General features: G+C 32.8%; 1 protein-coding gene across 7 annotated transcripts in view; it reads left to right on the top strand.

The window, feature by feature from the left end:
* The window catches only part of LOC132704149 (rho GTPase-activating protein 21-like), a 293,818-nt gene that overhangs the window by 39,640 nt on the left and 232,441 nt on the right, over positions 1 to 21,737 (top strand). The gene's annotated exons all lie outside the window — the stretch shown is intronic.

Here is a 21,737-nt window from a genome sequence, read left to right as displayed (position 1 = left end):
TAGCAGAGCTTCGACACCTGCGCGTACCAACGCGTAAAGTCGATTCGTAAACACACACACTCGCAAAAAGATGCTTTTGGCGGTGCGTGTATACGGCAATGATTAAGCTAAGGATTTTTAACGAATGCGAAAATGGCGAACACGCGTACACCTATATAGCCTTTAATTAATATTATCTATAGATATACAGCGAGATGAAATATGATCGAGTCGAATTCGCGGATAGGCCGAGAATTCTATGATTAAATGCATCTCGCCTACAAATGCTTTGTTTACGATCGTTAATCTATGAAACGGAAAGCTTGAAGGCAAGGTTTCAGTTTTTCCGTAATCGAAAATAAAGTGGTGTTAGTTTGATCCGCTTAAAACACCATGGCACAAGGCGAGTGCCTTCAAAACTTCTCGGAAGTTAGCTGAAAAATAGGTCGCAGCTGTTTTTTTTTATGATAAACTTTCAAAAAAACGTTTTGAATTCATAGTAAACGTCAGTTTTAGTTTTTAGTTTAGTTTTGTCTATTATAAAGCCCAGAAAATGGATATAATACCTTTCCGGAAAAAAATATTTTTTCGTAAACGATTCTAAAAGTCAAAAGTGCAATTCTTATTTATGTAAATGTTTTCGGTTAAACGAAAGTTGATTATGCTTGCGTTACAATATGACAGTTAGTTAAATAACTTAAAAATAATTCATTTGAGGTAAGAAAGCATTGTTTAATACATCAATCATAATATAGTCGAGCAATACAAATTGTTAAATTAAATAAATATACTCTTTTGGAGACAAAGAAGACAAAAAGAGACAAATGTTCATGTCTTGGTAAAGAAAATGATATCGTGATTTTCTCATTACGGTCTATTGCGGCATACACGATTTCGTCTCAACTGTTAGTGTTCCAACAAAACCTTGGTCCACCCTATATGCGGGGGCACAAAAAGATATAAAAAATGTCGTCTCATTTTTATATATTTTTCTGCATCTTGCAAATAATTAATTATTTTCTTAATTTGTTTTATTTACTTTTCTTTTTTTAGTTTTTTTTAAACAACGTTGTTTAGACATGTCACATTTTTGAAAAATGACCAAGTTACGTGATATTTAAACTGTCAAAAGACTTATGCTTAGAATATTATACAATATGACCACGGATGGAGTAGACAAAAGGACAAAGAGGCTGAATAGTAAAAGGTGTGGAAAAAATCATTCTTTATAAAAGTTTTTGCTTTATATATGAGGTTCGCACTGCCGTTTTGTTTTGTACAGGGTGCTAAAAGTAAAAAAAATATAAAAAAATTTGCTATAGAGTATTGCTGAAACACAATGCAAATACAATTTCAAAATTTCAGATACCAGATTTAAAGGTAAGAATTGTAAACTTCAAAATATCGATTTTAAACAAAAACGAGAAATCGATTGCATAGGCCCCAATTTGACAATTTGCCAGAATTTGCCGGACGTATCTTAAGTCACTGACATATCAAAGACCCATTGAAATCACCAAGAAGTTTTGAAGCAGAGAATACTAGAAGCAAAAGAATCTATTTCGCTTTAAGAACTAACGAATTTCGTCAATTAGAAAAATGCGTGCATACAATCATAATTATCTAATATTGTGTTGGCTATTGTCTGCAACCCCTATGAGTTTTTCATTTTTAATGACAACATTTTTTTATTTGGAAAAATACGTCACAGCTATCAAAAAAAAAAAATAATAATAATGATGACGGGACTCGAATTTTTGATTGAAAATCTGTAATTTTTTTTGTATTTTTTTCGTACCCTCTATAAAAAGGCAAGCAATTTTTTTTATAAAATCTATATGCCCTCTTGTCTACTGTATACGAAACAAGTCACAAGAAATTCAGAAATGCCTTACTTTTGTATCTAAAATTGGAAAGTTGTTAATTTTTCACGAAAATATAATCACCCTGGGTATATGAGATAATATTTTCAAACTATGTGTGAATCCAAACAACTTTTGTCTCTAAACTTTTTTGATATTTTTACAGGTTTTAAGATAAGGTATCCCATTATAAAGGTGCCACCCGGTACAACGGCCGATAGCGTTTGTGTATAGGCCGAACCCATAGTTATACGACCGTGTTCGGTATTTATTTATTGCTGGAAACTACCGACTTGCGCCGTAACTTCAAAACCGGTAGGAGGCGATTATATTCCATCATTATCCACTTACAATATATCTCCTAATGGGCCGAGGAGGAGAATACACAAAAAGCCCACGAGAATCGCAGGGATCGCGTGGCCCCCACGTGAACTAGGCCCAATTTACGGCCGGAGTAACAATGTTGAGGTTTGGCCATTTTTTTTGCGGATCGTTCACCCGAGATATCGGACGGTTGGCGTGAGTGTGCGAGTGACGAATTGAGTTGCCGTTACAAAAACTTTATACGGGATGATGGATCGCGAAAAATGTCCGGGAATAATTTTTGAAGAAAATAAATTTGGTACAATTCTTATTTGTTGAGTTTGGTTTAAATAATAAATAATAATAAATATTAATAAATAATAACTATGGGAAATAATTTCTGGAATCCAGTGTGGATATGTTACCTGCAGTAAAGAAAATGTTCAGCGTGCGAAATCATTATGCAAAATCACTACTGTTAATCTTAATTAGTGCTAATCAAGAAATCTCAACTATATAATATAACATAATAGAACTTCACAGAAAAATATTTATGTTAAAATTTTATGCATTCCATTTTTTATTTTTACCAAGTAAGGTTTAACGCAAGTCTAGATAATAATAAGCACTTATGCTGTATAGATACTCTAAGCTTCCAGTAAAAAAAAACATTATTTTTATCGGATCATATCGTAATAAAACTTTTTAAGTGGAAGGTAAGAAGTAACCAATGGCCAATGACGAAAACGAAAAACCTGTGCATTTAATTTTCGTCGATTTTATAAAAAAAACGTTTTCGCGATCAAGTGAGAGAACAAACTTATCAAAACATTTTCGCAGAAGTATTAACCGCGCGTTTGGATAACATCCAAGCTCGAAGATTTTTAACACCGTTAAAGATACGATTTGTCTGTTTGCTTTTTTCGTCGGGTTTATTGCCAGTTAATAAAAGCCTGTTTGCTTGGTCATAGAGGATGTCGTCAACCCGTTTTCTTGGTAAATTGTGTCAGTCTTCATTATTGGCATTAGCGGGCCATTATATGTAATTACGAGTTCCTGTACCAGCTGCGACCTTTTTTTCTTTTGAATTTTACATTTTTGTAACCGTGTTTTTGCAGTGGTGTGTTTGGTTATCATTTACACAAGTACAAATCGTACACAGAGATCGGAGGGGGACTTTTCTCGGGTGAATCAAAAACTCAACTGGAAAAAAAAAAGTCCCTTGTATGAACTTTTTAAACTTGTGCTTATAGTGTTTTTTTAGTGATTAGTTAAACATTTAATTTTGCGGTAGGGTTAGCTGTCGTTAATCTATTGTCGCGAAGCTGCAATGACGATATAGGAGTGACGATGGGGGAAGTTAAATTTATAACTGACATAATATTTAATAAAAGCGTCTATTACAAAATTAAATGCTCTATTGGCGTAAAAATATTCATATTTTATATATTTATTTAAGATAATATTTAATGATAAGGAAAAGTCACCGAGGCATCACTTGGCCTTGCGTAATTAAACTTGTGCATGATTAATAACAATTAACGGAACTAACCTAATAGGATAAGATTACACAATAAAATAGCAAAAATTTATAACTACTAAAAACACAGGACAATTGACATTAAAATTCAAAATTGCAATTCAAATGCTCTTTTGTGCTGTAAGTATAAGTTTTCAAACCTAACTATGCTTGTAGCTTTGCCCAGCACGTATGTTGTGATCATGCAAATTAGGACCTTTTATTTTTTAATGTTTTGCTCAACCATTGGCCAACCAGTGCCTCACCCAGTGTATCTGTTGTTACAATTACTATGCACATTGCTTTATGTTGTTACACGTGTAGGCTAAATACATTTTCCTAAGTAGAAGAAATTAATAATGAGCAACAACAATACATTTAGTTGTCACTGAATTTAATTCTAAACTTTTTTGACACAGCCATCGATACAAGATTTCAAGTTTACTATTCGTGATATCAGTAACTTCTTTAAAGTGCCTGCAAATAAGGCGATAAATGGCATCCTTAACGCTACATGAACACCGTTAGTGTAAACAAGAAAACATAGAGAAGGCCAAAAACACTCCCATGTGGAACTCCCAAATACTACTTGGTAACTCTAGTCTACTTTAGTTCTATGTTACGTGTCGGATGAATAATTTTGAACCCCATACACTGCCTTTTATGCCATATGAAAATAACTTTTAACTTCTATCAATTGCTTCGAACGCACGCTGTAGCTCCACAAATACACTAACCACCACCTTTTCTGCATTTATGTCTTTTCTCCATGTTGGACATACATGCTGGTGAGCCGATTCACGTTAATAATTTCTTCTAAATCCAGAGTATCCAATGAATAATAACTGATTCGTTTCACAATATTTCCTGAATTGATAACACATCCTTATTTAACATCCAGTGCATTTTGTCAGTACTCTCCAAAATTTCGCTTAAACTGACAGATCTTTTAGTAAAATTTCGCTTAAACTGACAGATCTTTTAGTGTTCTCCACTTTTTCCCATCTTCTTTACATCTATCTATGGTCCTGTCTTAATACAGTGTCTCCTCAGTGCGTTTGATTGAAATAGTTCTATTCCTCTTTAAGTCTTTAAGTCATTCCAGTCATTCCCGTTAATTGTTCACAACAAATTTCTATGCGCTCTATCTCTCACTCAGTAACTGTTTTAGTGCAATTTCATTATTTATTAATTTTACTGGTTACTGGTTGTTAATCATTGTTTTCGATCGTTAGTTTACATTTGAATTTTTTGAAAAATTCTTAGTGAAAGATTAAATAAAATTTCTAAGGGCCGAACTGTCTGACCGTGCTGCCCATCATCAATCAGTTTTGTTTAAAAAAATTCGTTTTGGTTTTACCACTTTGCCTGCAACTATCTAATTTATCTATTTTAAAAATTCTCTCTTTTTTTCGATTTCAAACAAACATATTAACCAGCAAATAATGTTATTCTCTTCGACGAATCAGTATTCTTTTTCGCGGAGAAACCGAGCTAACAAAACACAGGCGAAACCATTTATCACGAGTCGTTCGCCTAGTGATGGATGGTATAGTAGCCGGCAGCGAATGGGGAATGAAGATAATTACAAGCTAATAGCTAGTATAAATCAAATAACAAGTTTTTTTTGTCGCAAATTACTTTTTCGTCCGAGATCCGAGAAGTTTCTCTAATGTTAATATGCCGATCGCCCGAAAATTGCTTAAAAACTCCCGGAAAATTCAGCAATTCACACCGGCAAACTGGAGGTTATACTAACTTGCACTTTTTAAACTTTCACATTACTTTATAAATAATCGGTGTCAGAAACTGCACGTGTCTTAAGCGGACATGTTCATTCCTGCTATCGTCATTTAGTCTCCGGTCTTCTGTTATTGTTGGTAGTGTTTATCAATAAGTTGATTTATTAATTTCCAGTAGTTATCTGTTATAATTTTTCGTGTGAGAGTCGCAATCGCTGTAGATAAACGAGAAAGGATCTTTGAGAAAGTTTTATATCTTTATGAGCAATAGCAACTACAAAGGATTAGTTGTCTTTAGGAAATTATTAAAAATGATGGAAGATTAAAGAACACAAGCGGCAGAGAATAAATCGTCTGGTCTAAAAATCAAGAGTGCAGAGGAACAGTGACAAACTTCACAATGTTGATAAGTCGAAAGAGTTGCAGGAACAACACGAATGTAGGAAACCTCACAAGAAAAATTGAGAACCCGCAGATCTCTGCAGGCCCAAATATGTTCCCTTGGTAATAGAACTGTTCCGAGGCGAAAGACTTCGGGATGGGCCAATTATCGAGAAATGAATCAGAAACCAATCCCGAGAATGTTTCTCAAAATTTTTTATCAATTGCCTCTGGGTCCCCACGCATTTGGACTACACAGGTGTGGTTTGTCAGGAAAATGAACTTATATGGTTTGGTTTCATGTTTTCGAAAACAATAATGTTGACAGATGTGTGTGGATGCTGCATTCTTACGGCAGTATTTTCTCAAAATATGTCGAAATCCCATAAAATTTTCAGACACAAAAGGAATTAAGGTGTAGAAAGTGTTGTTAACAAAATTAGCGACAAGTGCAGAGTTAATATTATGCAGAATTACAACACACGGATCGGCGTCCTTCTGCCAATATTTTAGTGTTTCGGTTCTTTAAGCGCCATAGACACAATACCATCTAATTTTCCCGCATTTGTGCCCGCAAATCGGCGCAAATAATTTGTTTTTATAAACTTATCGTTCTAACCTCCACAGAAAATGTAAATAGAGTCGAATTAACGAAATGTGACTCTGAAAGTGTAAATGTAACTTTGAGGTACTAGATATTGCACTGGAAACATCTAACTGGAAAAAATGTTCAAGAGAAACTTCATATAGACAGAACGCTCATTCCAGAAAGTTTCGGCTCCCAAAATATAATTATTAAAAGTACCAATGGACAATTTCGTTAAAAAACTATAGGTATTGGAAAATGTAACCAAGAAAATTAAAAACTAGTATAAAACAAGTCAATAAGCAATTATTCCTAAATGTAACACAATTAATATTACCAAGTCCTAAAAACATTTTGCTAGAAAAATTGCATTGCGGCTACCAAGTATTCCCCGTTAAAAATGTTTAACAGCAATTGTTAAATGCTAAAAATAAATGTAGAAATTGCATTATGTCTACCGGGCTTTAGATACTATTATCAATTCACACAATAATTTAGCTATATTTATATGCAAATAGGATTCAAAGGTAAATAACCAAAAATTATTATTATAGAAATGCTCGTGATTTTTTGAAAGGGTAAGTTGACATGATGTATTCTAAAAGGAAGATGTCCTATTAATAAATATTTTTTTCCAGATGCACATTCGATACTAGTTTTGTAGACAAGACTGTGGCTTATGCCACAACTACGACTTACCTTAAATTATAAGAGCATTTTATATTATGTTTTATTAACTCGTTTTGGTTAGTATAAATAAATACATGAATTATTTAACAAGCCCTTTATTGAAAAGAACAAAAATATATTATGGTTTATAAACACAATAAGAAATTACATTAAAATATATCCTGCATTTTTTAATAGCATAATAATATTAATTTTTTATTTTTCAACTTTTATATTACTTGATTTGAGAGGACCACCTTTAAAAATTGCAAAAAAGAAGATGAAACCAATAAAAAAAAGTTCATTTATAATACAATAAAATATTGTTAATTATTAGTAGAAAAACTACAGCAAAAATTTCATTAACTGTAAATTCGAAAGAAAATTTAAATCAGAAGCACCTGTTGACAATATGTTCTGTGCCTGAAGTTCTTTTTAAAAACTGATGACCTCTACCTAGGAAATAAATTATTAATTTGACTTGTTGGAAATAAAGCTTGAAAACGCCCCCCCCCCCCCCCCCCCCATCAACAAAAGATTCTCTTATATAAAATAAAATATTTTTGAGGAATGTGAAATTATTTGATAAATTTTATGAGTCTGGTTAGAAAAAAAGGTACCATTTGGCACTTTAAATATGGGCTGTTAAGTACCATCGGCAAATAGAATGACCAGAAAACAAGTAACCCGATTTACAACTGATCACAATGTCTGCCTACTTTGTCAAGAGTTTACCACCTCTTGTATAGCTTTAATGAGTGATGTGGCCTCCATATATGGATGCTCTTCGAAAGCTATCAGCTTCCCTGGCAGCTCCATTTTTGACAAGCAATGTTATCCATTGTTTCCTTACAATTGCATCTTTTTGTAAACTAAAAAATAAAATGTAAATTGAGTGACACTACCTGGATAAGTGATTATTATATCAAAACTAAGAAATAGACATATGCGCAAGTCTACAAAAAAAATGGGATAGAGAACATCTGATCCATAACTTTCCAAAAACTTGTACTTCGCAAAGATTTCCTGTAATGTCTTCAGACTTTCCAAAAATATCCTGCAGATTTATCGTTTAAGTTCTTCCTATTGCGGCCGAACTGATTCATGTAATCCCCCACTTTCTGCGGTAATAATTTTTGTCATTTGTGACCAACCGAAAGGGAACTTCGTTTTCACTAAACGTGATGATGACAAACGAAAACTTTACCACATTGAGGTTTACAAGTATTTGTAATTATCAAGGAGTGTTTCTTGTGATTGTTCTAGTAAAAGTTGCAGCTGAATTGTTTTCTTACATTTTCTGTAATTCTTGTACCCTAAAATATATTACCCAAACATCTTTCCTATGTAGCTATTTAAGTGTACCTTGCAGTTTGTTAAATCACTCGGGTTTGTCTGAGATCCTATTAGGTCCTCATATTTGCTACACTTGTCGTAATTTCGTGAAGGAGCAAGTATTGAAAGCACCAATTATATAAGTTTGTGAGTGGGAATCCTATAGAAACCACTTTTAAATCTTTTAAATTAACTTGTACATAATGCCAATGGACAGCACGTGTAACCAACGAGGAAATATTGAGAAGAACACAACAGGAGAGGGAACTGCTAACAATTGTCAAGAGAAGAAAAACGGCATACCTTGGCCACATAATGCGAAGCAGTAAATATACCCTACTTAAACTAATAATGGAAGGCGAGATTGAAGGACGACGGGGGATAGGGAGAAGAAAACATTCCTGGCTAAAGAACATTCGTGATTGGACTGGCCTGAATGCCCACACCCTGTTCCAGGTTGCTAAGGACCGAGCGGGATTTGCTGAGATTGTATCCAACCTTCACTAGTGGAGATGGTACCTTGAGAAGAAGAAGTACATAATGCAACACCCGTATATAGACACATTCTTTTCCTTAGAGATTTCACTACAAACACAATAAGTTTTTCACAAAAACACGAAAAAGGGACTGAGAGAATCATAACCACCAAAAATGTAAACATGTCACAGACTGTTAGTATTTTCTGGCAATAGCAATTCCGAGTTCGGCGTTGCCAATTGTATTCGCATTTCAGAGACTGATTTTGCGCTTTTATGAAAATTAGTCAATTTTTTCAGAAAAATTACGGCAATGTGACAACTCAGTTAGTTGACGGTGACGCATACGCATAAGATCCACACCTTCTCTACGAACATATCATAGCCACTTGCGATGCATCGTTTTATACCGTAGTAGGGTTACTATATTATCTCATAGCTATATGGTTAGATCACTAACTCATTACTGAATAGACCCTTGATATCTTGATTGCTTATGTCGCTAAACCTCCAATAATTTACCCAGAATATCATATATATATATATATATATATATATATATATATATATATATATATATATATATATATATATATATATATATATATATATATATATGTATATATATATATATATATATATATATATATATATATATATATATATATATATATATATAATATATATATATGTATATATATATATATATATATATATATATATATATATATATATATATATATATATATATATATATATATATATATATATATATATATATATATATATATATATATATATATATATATATATATATATATTAATACAGTTTAAGCAAATTGAAGCCCTTGCAATTTTAGAAACTTTTTTCCCATTTTGGCAAATTTTTTTGCCAGTAAAACAAGATATAAGCAGATTGAAATTTGCTTTGCACTCTTAAAAAAAATGTAAGCTTTAAGAAAAAAAAACACGCCTCAATAGCTGATGACGATATGCCTCCATTTGGTAGAAATTTTCAATTACAAAAATTTGTGCAAAAACGTATAGCGATTTCCCGTATTTTTTTATTTTCCCAAACATTGTATACCCACGTGATGTTTCGCGCAATTATAATTTTTTATGTAATGATTATAATTAAACCCTATAATTTATTTTCTGTGTTCTCTCTATCACTTTGCGGGATCTATTTCGGCCTATCCGAGCAAAGTATTACGTAATGCCGCAATATAATGACATTTAAATTACAATAAATAATTTTATACGTTGTTTTGTTTTGGCAACGCCCACTGAATACCTGTCGTTTACGTCGGCATATCTAACGAAATATTCGTGTGCTCTGTCAAGGTCCGTACGTTTCACCTTCGTCTTACATATACTGCGCCTTAAAACGCGTATAGAAAAAAAGACGAGTAGTTATTATTAATCTGACGTAAAACAAGACCCAACAAACGATATGACTCGCCCTCCAACGTCATTCATTAACTATAATTGATATACCAGACGGGTCTGTCTCATCTGGTCATACCATACCAAGAAATCTTAAGGTGTTTTTCCTCAATCAAGTTAATAGATAACATAATTTCAAATATCATATAAATCAAATAAACTTTGAAACAAAAGCGGTTTGGATTCATTTATACTTTTAAAATTTGCTATTATATTGTATATCTGCATGGTGTTTGTATTTTCGAAAATAACTGACGAATGAACATTAGCAGTAAAACGTTTTTCCATTGTTCCATGACTACAGAAGAGTATGTACTACTTTCACTTCTATTGTCTATCAACTGACCGTATAAAATAAACACACACGATCTTACACGATTAAAAAAAAACGGATCAGCTTTATATAACTCTATTTAAAATTACTATAATCTCAAAAATAAGACTTGTTGAGGTAATAGTAGACATTGATTAATTTTCCAAAAGTTGTGCGCTACTTAAAATTTTTAAATTAAATCAAATTTATTGATTTCAATTTTCATTTAATAAACTGTATGAATAAATAGTAGGCAAATTTTACATGACAGGGTAACATTTTATACAATGTGAGCAAATTCAAGTCGTCACTGCCGCAGATAATTTCATTACCACCGAAGTTACCAGGTCAGTTAAGTTGGCGAAGTATTTATTTCCCTTATGTCCGTTTTGAAGACGAGAGATGAAACATGAAAGGCAATTTCGAATTTTCATTTAATAAAGGGTAAGAATAAATAGTAGGAAAATTTTACAAGATGGGATAACATTTTATACAATGTGGGCAAATTCAAGTCGTTACTGTCGCAGATAATTTCATTGCCACGGAAGTTACCAGGTCAGTTAAGTTGGCAAAGAATTCATTGTCTAGTTTTAAATAAAATTTTAGGTATACACCAAATAAGGCATTCTTTATTGTCGATAATTGAAATTGCCTCTTAAACGATGACAAATCGTATGATTTTAATGTTGAAAAGGTAAATTTTCAAAGCAAATTGGAAATGTAACATTTAATTGTGTCTCCGTTAGAACTACCTACATTAGCGCAAAAATATTTAAGTGACCTCATAGCTTTATGCGATATTCAGCAATAGTGCTGACTTTACTTTGTTTACCATGTAGCAGTATAATTCTAAAATGTGTTAAAATAAGTAATAGTAACCAAGCTTATTTTGGTTATTTTCGTTACAAGCTACAATTTTTTTAGACCTAGTTTTTTAATGTGAAAGCGTAATCAAATTCAAATTTGTAAATGACGGGCATCATTAAACAGATACTCCATTTTTCAGTTTTTAGGACCTATAACACAGTGTTCGTAAATTATTATACTAATTTATATACAATAGAAAGAATAGTTTAGTAAATAAAAGTAATGTGACAGCGACTTTACTACAGGTATTTATTGAGAAAATAAATATAATGATAAGTAGACATGATTATAGTTATAGAGATGAGCCGATAATTCAGGATAAATTATAGAATTATTAGGATATAACCATGGAAACAGATTTTTATTTTGACCAATGAACGACTAATTTTTTTATAAATATAACCTAATTCTTTCGAGAACATAAAAATAATAGAAAAAATTCTTATAAAAAGAAGTCTCGAAAGGTTCCCTTAAGGAAAAGGTAATCTGCATAGCTAAGAGTGTACGCCGTAGTAGTTCCCTTAATTAGTTATAATTCATTGGAATTCTTCTGGAGTTCCTACTTACTGTACCCCAGAATTCCTCTCCTCTGCGATTTTGATCACTGTCTATTAATTTGGGCAATTGCCGTATAATTATTATTACCAGCTTTGCCGTGGATATTTTTATATCTAACTTTTCGCAGAAAGTAAAAAACTAATTTATTAATGTAAAGATTAGCACTATAATTAATGAGTTTCTTATTAACTTGCGATATAATGGCGGTTTGCGTCGTGAATTTTTTCAGGCCCGAGGCCAGCACGTATACACGTTTACATTTAATAGACGGTTCCGGGAACAAAAATGGCGGCGGAAAGATAAAGAGGCTGCAGATATGCGAACTTTTAAGATATTACAGCTGAGTGTCTTTATTAAATTTCGACGAAGTCAGGGTCGCCATTAATAGAAGCAGGAGAAATATTGACGATGGAAAAGCTTGAAGTTTTGCGGAAAGATCCAAGCACCGTAGGATCTACATAGTCAGTCATCAATCATAAATATGTTGTGTTTATTTTCGTCTCCCACTGTGTATTATTTCATCTAGTATTTTTAGACAATGACCGCTAATCGACCACCTACCTTTTTAGAAAATATAGGTGCTAATTTAAATTAATACTGTTATCATACCTTTCAAAAATGAGTTTGAGATTTATCAAATTTGAAGTACAACATAATAATCTGATTAATGACAATGGTTATGTTTAGAGAGACTCCCAATTTTTAATATACATGGTGTTAGCATTTTATTATTTCTTTATTTTTTCATTCTTGTGTATATGCGTAATAGTGCTGAAGACATCAACGCAAATTGTTTTCACAAATTCAGACTCCCGGATTTTTCACTATTAGGCTACCAAATTTAGAAACTGATACTCGTTTTTCTCCCAACACTAGAAAAGGTTCTTGTTCTTCTTATAAACCCACCAGTTGATTAATTTACAGAATTAAATTATTTTTAACCCTTTTGTGATTTACATCGTAAAATCCTCCTTTTTGTTGGGCGAATCTTAACTAGAAGATACTAATTGTGTGCGGTTTGGTGGGAATTGTTAATTGTTCGGGTCGCATTGTTCGCATGTGAGATCGCGCCATTTAAAAGAAAACGCTGAGGACATAGAAAGTCCGGAATAATGCCGGTTATCCTAAGGAATATATATTTTTTTATATATTTACCTATTTCACAATTATACAAAAGTTTGTCGTTCCATGCTTGTCATTTTTATAATCGTAGCATATTCAAAGTAGCACGATTAAAATTTTTAGGCCAGTGCATATAAAAAGATTGACGATTAATGTCGTATATCAAGGCTCCTTATTTTTGTTCTGTTTTACTCCAACACAATAGTGTATCTTGCATTAATTAAGTGTGGGACTCTATTTATGTGTATAGTTCCATGCATGGTGTAAAGAAAACGTCTATAGATCAAAATCAATTTAAACTAATTATGTGAAACCTTCGTACAAGATGCGAACACTAAAAACTGAGTGAAACCTTAATCTGTAGGCGTAAATTCCTAATGCTAAGTCAACTTTGATGGTGGGTGATCGACAGTGGATCTTGGGCTTAGACGTTTATAGGAGACGACCGAGGATCATCCTGAACATTTGATGGTTGAAATAGGTGGTGTTTTCCGACGCTTATCCATTCACTAGTTGTTAGTGACTACAAGTTGGAATCTATCTTTGACTCTTGTGTGCTTATGGATTCTCCAATAGCGTCCAAACTCGTCTACCTATTTCCATTTTCCTTCCTATTTTTCCTTCGAACATACCCTACAATTATATTTTTCATTTCGAATTATGTGTTGTATGTCGACGGTTTTCCTTTTTCTTAGCGGTACTGATTAATTATCTGTCCTTCTGCATCCTGCTGAATACTTCTGCAACTTTTCGTCAACGTGCTGTACACTGGCAGTGTTCTTTTCGGTTACCACTTTAAAGCGGTTTTTAGCATGTTTTGAAACTATAGTCCATTTAATGGAAATGATTCTTGTTTCTTATTTTCGACCTATATTTGGGTTAGTTTTGGTTAGTTAGAGTTCGAGTAGTCATCAAATCTACCATCCAATGAATATATAGCAGAAAATGTAGCCACTCAAAAAATAAAAATTGGAGTTAGGCAGGAGTTTGCTTAAAGTTTTATTTATTTTTAACGATAGAGAACTTTTCCTCAAATGGTGGAAACATTTAATAAGAAAGAATAAGAAACTATTTTTTTCCAAACATCAGTTGCTTATTCAAGGAAAAGGTGTTCGAACAAAACGTAGTCCGCTGGATGGGAATAAGAGTTTTTCGGTTTTCAAAGAAACTTCCACAGGTTACTGTCGTACTATTTACAAATTCCCCTTGCGTCGATTGTTGATAAATCGAACTTGCTGACGTGACTCCAATCTTCCTGTTCGTTTAACTGAAACTGGTTTGTATTCTGCTCTGTATCTGCTTATAAACGCTGATGAGTTTATTTGTCGTATTCTTCTTCATGTACCTCGTTGATATTTTTCGTCATGTTTCTCGAATCTATTCTTTGCCGCATAGAATGCTGTACACTGTTGGTGCCCAAGTGGAATTTTATGTTTAATGGGCAAGTGGTAAATCTGGTATTAACGTTATATTTCCTAAGAACCTTTGATTTGTGTTCAGTAATGTTTTGAATGTAAGGAAAATTCGAAGTGGTAAGTGTGATGCTACTCTTATGCATTTGGGAGGAGGTTGTGATGAAGTCCATTTGGAGTGGAACGTGTAATATTTCTAATATGGAAATTATTATTATTATTCTGAGTTGAGTGATTCGAGTTTTAAAGCTCTGCAGACAAGATTATTGATAACCAATGATTTTTGAGCCGGATGGTGATGTGATAACGCATTGCAGGCGAAACGTCAGTAAGTTCGATTCATGTAGAACCGACGCAGGTGGAATCCGAAGTATTTGTAAATAGTTGTTTTGGGTTTGGTTTAGTTTTCTTTTTGTTCTTTTAGGTTCCAGAAAACACAAGCCAAGGTAAATTTGATTGCCTGTTTGGTCTCTCAAGACGTCTATATGTTTTAAAGGCTGGTTATGCTGCTGAGTTTCATGATCCAGTCTTGCGAGCCCTAGACCAAGACAGACAGACCACGCATAGTATCTTGCATAACGCAAACGTACTTACAGTCGAACTTGTCTCTGCAGCTCAGTACATTTCTAAGCTTAATAAGTCCTGCAAGTACTTTTCAGTTTGTTCCGTAGTTTACGGGAGCGTTTAAAATGCATTGAAAGGATGATTTTTTTAAAATGTAAAACGCTTTTCTTTACCAACTAACATCAATACAACATAAACTCTCAGACACTCAGAAACCAGTCAATTAGCCAATTAGTTATTTTAACGGACGATGTCAATTTCGCAGACCGGCGATGCGCATTCGTTAAGCCGTTTTACGTTCAGCCCTGGCACACAAGTCGGAAGTATCGTGCATGGTTCGTTCTCGAGCCGAAGTGACGTTAAAGGCGCTGCTATCGCGGCCTGTATCGGACGGTTGCCGTCGTCTACGTCTTTTTGTTGTACGGTCGAGATTTTAGATGATATTCCACGATAAGTATCAATTAATGCAGACGGTGCGCCTTAGTATCGATCGCTGGTGTAAAAATTTTATTTATACGAGATATTTGGTTTGCACTTAAAGGCGAAGCTACCTGAGTCGTCTGCTTCTGGTATTGTATGATCAAAAATATTGTGCATTTATTACTTTGACGTTTTAAGTATTTTACAGTACCTTAACCGCAGACCTTCGCAGGACCGTGGTAAAACCGATCCCAACAGATGTATATTCTGCATTAAGTAGGTCTTCCCTGAGATGGACCGTAACGAATTTTTGTATTTGAAACGCGTTTTAAATTTGATTAAGCATTGATGCTGCGGGGTATTTGCGAATAAGTAGGAGGGTTTATTTTAACATCAAGTGATATGCATCAATTTATATACGCAATTTATTATTTTAGAGGAACAGATAGTAAGTTACGACTAGGAAACAACATCTTTAAATTTGTATATGCTTTTTAGGTACACTTTTTTATGTCGAGTTTAAATCTTAATATATTTCCATTTCTGTATATAAATTTCTAGGTGATTTAGTACATGACATTAATATTCTGAATTTTATATAATATCTTCCGATTCTCCGTTCGAAAAAATCTCCATACTTATAAAAAAAACCAAAGGAAATTATAGATAATGTGAACAAAAAAATATAAAAATAAATATCTGTTTCAAGGGCATTTTTCAATTTTCGATGAACAAATCGATGTGATAGAAAATTACGGCTTATTTTGGACGTAGAATATGCTGTTATATTTTGCCCCATTAATTTCAGAACACCCTGTATTTCCAAGCAGTTCAAATAAGTCGTAGTTGTACCACGATGTGGCCTAAACTTTAGTTGTACTAGTCTGCGTAAACGTGTGAAGTGAGCCTTTGCGAAAGCCTAATTCATCTCATGTATATTTTTCTATTTTAAATTAAATTAGAGTAGTCCCTGCTTGATACGTTAATCATTTCTTAAAGTAAGGGTTTTTCCAGTTATTGGCAGATTTTGCACCAGTGTGCGGTCGCTGCCATTTTACCGCGCGTACGAATTTTACCGTTAATCGTGATGTTGCGTAGTGACGAAAAAGAGAAAGGCCGGCGCGTGTGGTGCCCACATTTCGGTCTCGTTCGGCGAAGAAGACTTTGCATTGTTCGTCTTGTCCCTATTTTGTTGTTATTTGTTTTTTTTTTGTTTCGGTTACGGGCATTTCTAGGCGATCGATTCGGACGTTAGATAACGGGATCATGTCCGATGTTATAGCGATTTACGGACGTGTGGCGCAACCATTGTGTTTTGTTTTCGACAAACGCAGATTAATAATAATAATAATAATATAGCTAATAAAAATAAAAATAAGTATTAAAAAAAGAGACAATATGGTGCATCTTCAAACGGTTATCTGTAAATACAAATTAGTAGTCGACATAAAAGATACATATATATCAGCAATACAGGGGGCCCACCACATTCGCATCGGTTTTTGTACGAGAAATGAAGAGTTCGGAATAAACTTTTAACACAATATATTTACATGGAGGGCATATTACGCAAAAGGCGTTTTTATGACGTTAATTGTTATTTTGAAATAAAAAATTATTGGACAGTGTGAATCAAACTATATATGAGATATTAGCACTTATAAAGGTATTGTTTACAATATACTGCCAAAGATGCCACATCGGACACCACTTTTTTAGTTTAAATAATAATTATTTTACCATTTAAGTTTGTTAATTTTCACGAGAAAACTACTGAGTAATCAGGGCGCCAATTTAACTGTTGTACTGCTTGGTAAAACGCTACGTTTATTTCGTATGTATTATGCATGATTAACAAACTATAAGCATTCGAAAAGTGAGTTTTCAGACGATTATTAAAAATGTCATAGACTTTACATACAACTCACGCTAAGCGAGTTAATTAAAATTACTTTTTTCATAATATTAAATATCAATTCCTGAAGCCAATAACGTAAGGAAAGCTCGGCATCGATAGAAAAATATCTCAGGTATAGAAAATGTAACAGTAACTTACCTTTATTTGATCTCTAGTAACTAAAATTATAAAAAAATAAAGGGTGAAAAATATGACTTTGCGATGTACCTTTTTTTTGGGGCCACTCTGTATATTTCAAAATAATTTTAAAATATGCCGTTCATGGGAACACATAATACTCTAAAAGTTTATCCCCATTTCATTTATCATACAAGAACGGGTGCGATTGTGGTAAATTTGATTTAGCATTGTCGCTAAAGAATACATATAATCAATGATGAAAAGGCTCTTTGCAATACATAGTTATAATTTTTTCGCCCCTTTACCATGCTGCGAATCATTTCTGGAAAACTATTATATTTTGTAATTAGGGAATAATTGACATTAATTTGAGTATAGGTGATAGGTGATGGGTGATCTAAAATGATTAATACCTAGTTATATAATCATGTTTATGTACCAAGTCAATAAACAGATCTCTGTTTTTAAACACAAATGTAGAATCTACTACATATATGTCAACAAGTGTCAGAATAAAATTTAATAAAAAAATAGGTCTATAGCTATCGCGATTTGCGAATACAAAATCGAAAGAGTTACACCCCAAAACAGAAGTTCCATATCTAAATCCGGGTCGACAAATCGATTGTTATTAACAAAGCCGGAACGCGAAATGGTAGGAACTGCTTTTCGAATCGTACTACATACCAATACTATTACCATATTTTCGGCGGGGGCAACAACCACAAGACACGGCGAATCGAAAACTTTTAAATTGTGCCTTGTTCATGTCACGCTGCGTTGGAAGTATAGCGAAATTTATGGCCCCCGTTGCCATTGTATGGAAAAATTTCGGGTACAATGTCTCTTCTTGGACGAAAAAAATCTAAAAATATATATTGCCTTCGAAATTAAACTCATTCAACATTTTTCCTTTTCAGGAACTATAAAATATCAACACTTTTCAGAAAAGAAATCGACTTTCAATTGTGCGAGAGTGTAGTAAGTTGAAATTAGAAAAAGTATTCGAAATATGTAAAAGAGAATGTGGCATTGGGATAGTGGGAGGAGGTGCTGGAGAAACAGAAATTTTTGACGCTTTTAGTTGCCGTTTGTATTTTAAACATCGGTATCGTAATGAAATGACGTAAACAAAATCCAAAAGATTTTTACCTACAATTTATAGGCTAGCTCAAATATTTTGTAAATGATATAATTGTTAAGCTAATGCAATATTTTTTTAAAATTTAACTTCCTGTATATATATATATATATATATATATATATATATATATATATATATATATATATATATATATATATATATATATATATATATATATATATATATATATATATATATATATATATATATATATATATATATATATATATATATATTATTTGATTGCGCATTTTATAACGCTTTTATAAAATGTATAATTGGCTAATTATATTTTTTAAATAAACTTATTATTTGACGAATTAAGAAAATGTACTTGTTCTCTATCTTAGCTTTATTTTAGTTACTATATTATTGTATTTAAGAAAATACGAACACCAATACCAAAAAATAGGAACAAAAAAAACTGCCCAAACTGATTTCCATTCTTATTGCATTTACGAGCATTACGAGTTGATAACTTGATAACTTACAAACCAGAATTCAGTGGCGTTCTTAGATTTTTTTTAATAAAGATAAGTTTCGAGATGCAAGCCAAAAATTTGATTGACCTTTTTATTCGCTTTTTATGTTTTCAAAAATGAACATAAATATTTACACTTGTTTCCCTATAGTTCTAAAATGTGTATAAAAAAATCCACGTTACATTATTGTCTCATTTCATGCCCTAATTACTTTCTGATTGAAGACATACCCAACATTGGAAAAATGTTTACCATTTTTACTATTCTGTAGTTTGTATTTTTTGCGATAATAATAACAATAATAATAATAATAATAATAATAATAATAATAATGATAAGCGTGCTAAAGATAATAATCATGATGATGATGATAATATTGATGATAGTAATAATAATAAATAATAGATATTGTCAATGAAATAAAATTTTTAAAATGTATTCAGACAGTCACACGTCTTTGGGAAGCGTATATGAAACGCTATCACATTTTCAAAAATGTACAGTACATTGGATAAAAAGAAAACAACTTTGCCTCATATCTTAAAAAATATTTCACACAGACTAGGTTAAAAGCCTTATGAATTGTATCTTTTATTTAACATTATCTAGATATTAAATGATAAAAAAATATATATCTTCTCCTCTTGACGTTCTTGGCAGTTCTCTGGCGTCAGTCCATCGATGACTTGAACAACCAGTTCTTTAAAAGTCAAAGTAAAATAGCCTATAAATCCGTACACCATGGCTTCTAAATTCTGAATAAATGTATGTCTTAAGGTCAATATCTTATCCGATTGCGAGATTTAACTAAAATATAAATTCTCCATTAAATTTCGATTAACACGTCGATGCAAGCGAACGAATGTATTGACTATAATAATCGTATACATTGACAATTGTCATAAAAACGCAACCCTCGCATTCGCTACGGGGTTCATGCCGGCAAGCTACACTCGCTATATACGTGTAACAATGCCTGAAATAATCCCACGGGTTTGGGAAGCGCGGGGAGCGACGTCCCTCGACGATTCTCCTTATATACGGCTGCCTCCCCGGGGTAATCTACAATACAGTCGTGACGCCCCTGCCTGACACGGCTTTGTCAAGAAATCGCAACTGAACCAGTCGGTCAAAATTGCTCAAATAATTCATTGAATTCGTAGACTATTTATCACGCAGGAAAATAAAATGTGAAATTCCATCCATCATAGTTTAAAAAAATAACGATTTTAAAGCACTTCTAAAAAACGACAAAAATAGTTAAAGTATGAAACAGTAACTAAGAAGGAAGATATTCTTTATCTTGATGAGACGCGAATTAAGTTAATTAAATTTAAAATATGTAACTATAACCAGTGCTAGACATTTCATGGAAGGCATGTCCAAGGGTCCATATTGGAAGCGAAGAGTGATTTTTAAAGGAAGTTTTGCTATTGTTAACCTTTCAGCCGTATCATACGAAAGCCTGCAAACCCGTGTTTCTATAACTCGCATCGATCTTAGGTTTGGTTCAAATTTGACTCTGAGCTCAACAGAAGCCAACGATTTGTACATAGTATTTAGTAGCCTGTGGAAGTTTCTTTGAAAAATCAATCAATAGAATCTAGTTATTAAATTTTGGAGTTTTAGATTTCAAGATGTCCAAAGATAAAATTTTGCCCTATTCTGAAATATATTCGACAATGCAGTTGAGAGGAAAAGCACCATCATTTCATACTAAAATATAAAAAGGGAATAACAAATAGGCTATCAGTTCAGTGGCGGTTTTCATGTTGCCAAATGATGTAAGCGTAATTTTAGCAAAACAAATTATAATACACAATGAACGTTATTGAATGTTTGTTGCGACTAGCATGAATAAAAATGTCCCTTTAAGTAACATGTAGTAAATATGTAAAATGAATTTTATTGCTATTAAAAGTTTTATTAGTGGTTAAGTTTCAGATATAAATTTTGTTTTGCTTTTTTTGCCTCAAAACTCCAGACCCATAGTTTGTGGTTGCAAAAAAGGAAGATCGCTCATCAAAACAGCTCTATAATATTCTACATTTTGTCAGGGCGTTCGAATTAATATCAACTTTATAATTTGGATTAATGTTGCCTTAAAATCATTTTCTGTTTTTCCAGGTAAATAAAACAGAAGCCGCCACTATCGATGCATTTACTCGCATGCTATCATGATGACAGCTGACGTTGGATAATATGATTGAGGTAACTACTGGGAGCGTAACATACAAAAACACATCAGAAGTATAGCTTTTTAACATATGACGTAACCGTGAGCATACTATAATGAAGTATTTACTTCGGAATTATGTACGCACGCTCATCGTGAAAGCGCCACAATAAAACATCAATTTCCCCACTCGGCAGACACACTTCGTAAGGGGATGCATTTGTAACGTTGAGTAGATAAACTTCTTTATTCTACCCTACGCTATAAGCGTGGTGTAGAGGAACATCACAATTAGTAATACGAAGTGATAATTTTCAGTTTATTTACCTTATACCCGTCACGT

Source organism: Cylas formicarius, unplaced genomic scaffold (assembly GCF_029955315.1).
Source record: "Cylas formicarius isolate icCylForm1 unplaced genomic scaffold, icCylForm1.1 PGA_scaffold_6__28_contigs__length_40554024, whole genome shotgun sequence".
NCBI lineage: Eukaryota > Metazoa > Arthropoda > Insecta > Coleoptera > Brentidae > Cylas > Cylas formicarius.
The sequence above is the reverse complement of the archived record's forward strand: the minus strand, read 5'-3'. Positions and strand labels throughout refer to the sequence as shown.